Below are 2500 nucleotides of genomic sequence, written 5' to 3'. Positions count from 1 at the left end.
GCTCATATTTTATGGGTGTTAAGGCACAAGAAAGTAGATGAACACGTGGTGGGCATCATCCAGAACGCCTACGATCGGTGTACGACCTCGTTCAAAAGCAATGGCGAGTCGACTCGAGAAATTAGCATACGTGTTGGTGTCAAACAGGGTGACCCCATGTCACCCCTGCTCTTCAATCTTGCCATGGACCCTTTGATATGCACCCTAGAGTCACACGGAGTTGGGTACTCCATTGATACCGACCACGTGACAGCTCTTGCGTTTGCTGATGATTTGGTGTTGGTGAGCGAATCTTGGGTTGGTATGGCCGCCAATCTAGCGATCTTGGAATCATTTTGTGGGCTATCGGGATTGGAGGTTCAGGCCAGAAAGTGCCAGGGCTTCATGATAAGCCCAACCAAAGATTCATATACGGTGAACAACTGCGACCCATGGACTATCAAAAATAAAGATGTCCATATGATCCAACCTGATGAATCAACGAAATACCTTGGTCTGAAAATTGGCCCTTGGACTGGCACTATACAGCCTGATCTACATTGTCAGCTAAAGACATGGATCTCGAAAATCGATGAGGCGCCTCTGAAGCCAACTCAGAAGGTTGAACTACTCAATGCCTATGCCCTACCCAGATTGTTATATCCTGCAGACCACTCGGACTGCAAGCAATCAACTCTCCGTGGGTTGGACCAAGAGATTAGAAAGGCGGTAAAAGGATGGCTCCACCTTCCCGCTTCAACTTGTGATGGACTGTTATATGCCAGAGCCCGAGACGGAGGCCTTGCCATCTTGAAACTGGAAAAAACAATCCCTTCGGTTCAAGTTAGAAGGCTGCAACGTATAGCAAACTCGTCCGATGCTATCACCCGTAATATTGTGTCCTCGCAGGGTATGGAGGAAGAATACCGTAATTTGTGGGTACGAGCAGGGGGTGACAGTGATGCAATCCCAACATTCGTTCTCAGGGACTCGGTGTCAAAAGAACCTGTATATCCGAGACCCTGCGATTGGAGGGAGCATGAATTTCAGAGATGGTGCGAAAAGCCGGTTCAAGGAAGGGGCATTGTAAACTTTGCGCATGATAGAATCAGTAATGCTTGGTTGAGGCCATGGTGCGGCTTTAAACAATGCTTCTTTATCGCAGCACTACAACTAAGGGCAAATATTTACCCAACAAGAGAAAGCTTGAACAGAGGCAGAGATGGGGCCCTACGTTCCTGCAGGAAATGCTCTGCCAGACTCGAGTCCCTTTCGCACATTCTCGGTCAATGTCCTGCAGTACAGAAAGCAAGAATTGCGCGACATAACAAGATCAGTAACATTCTGGCAGACGAAGCGGCTAGATTGGGCTGGTCTGTATACAAAGAGCCACGGTTCATATCCGAGACGGGAGAGATGAGAAAGCCTGACCTCGTGTTTGCAAAAGATGAGGAGGCGGTTGTGATCGATGTCACCGTCCGTTTTGAGCTTTCAAAGAATACCTTGTCAGATGCTGCCTCGCACAAAGTTTCGTACTATACCCCTCTTGGTGATCAAGTCAAAGTGCTGACGAAGGCTAGCAAGGTCACATTCTTTGGATTCCCGGTTGGGGCAAGAGGAAAGTGGCCCCTTGAGAATAACGAGGTACTTACCTCCCTGGGCCTGACCAAACCCAGAACGACATCACTGGCCAAGATGATTTCCCGCAGAACGCTGCTTTTCTCTCTTGATATTCTGAGAATGTTCTGTGGAAATTATGCGGTCTATGAACAGTCATAGACAACCTCCGAAACAAATAATAGTTTTGTTTTAAGATGTCATTTGTTTTAGATTGATTTTGTTATTTTCGAAGGTGAAGTCGGTTTTTATTTCATTTTACTATTTTCCACAATTTAGATTGTTATTTTCCAAGACGGAGTCTTGGTTCTTTTTTTTATTGTTAGTTTTTTTTTTTAACACGTCGTATTTGTTACTTTAGAGCTTAGAGGGGACTTTATTTTCGCCTTACTATTTTCTGCCTACAAAGAAGATTAAAAATAAGCTTTTTTCAAGATGGTTTTGTTATTTTCCAAGGTGAAGTCTTGGTATTCTTATTTTACTATTTTCCATAAAGAAGACCTTTCTTTTAGATTTTGTTATTTTCCAAGACGAAGACTTGGTATTTTTATTATATTGCTATGTTTTACACGAAGCTTATTCAAGAGCACTTATATAGATTAGACTTTGTTATTTTAATTCTTTATTTTTGGACTACATCAGTTCGAGAGTCCTGTAACTTACTATTTTCTGCCTACAAAGAAGATTAGAAATAAGCTTTATTTAAGATGTTTTAGATTAGATTTTGTTATTTTCCAAGGTGAAGTCTTGGTTTTTTTTATTTTACTATTTTCCACAAAGAAGACTTTTCTTTTCTTTTAGATTTTGTTATTTTCCAAGACGAAGACTTGGTATTTTTTTTTTTTGGTATTTTTTACAGGAAGCTTTATTCAAGAGCACTTATATAGATTAGACTTTGTTATTT

The sequence above is a fragment of the Petromyzon marinus genome, unplaced genomic scaffold (assembly GCF_048934315.1).
Source record: "Petromyzon marinus isolate PM22_M1 ecotype Great Lakes invasive population unplaced genomic scaffold, UKy_Petmar_22M1.pri1.0 PM_G_Scaffold_178, whole genome shotgun sequence".
NCBI lineage: Eukaryota > Metazoa > Chordata > Hyperoartia > Petromyzontiformes > Petromyzontidae > Petromyzon > Petromyzon marinus.
Note: the sequence above shows the minus strand (reverse complement) of the source record.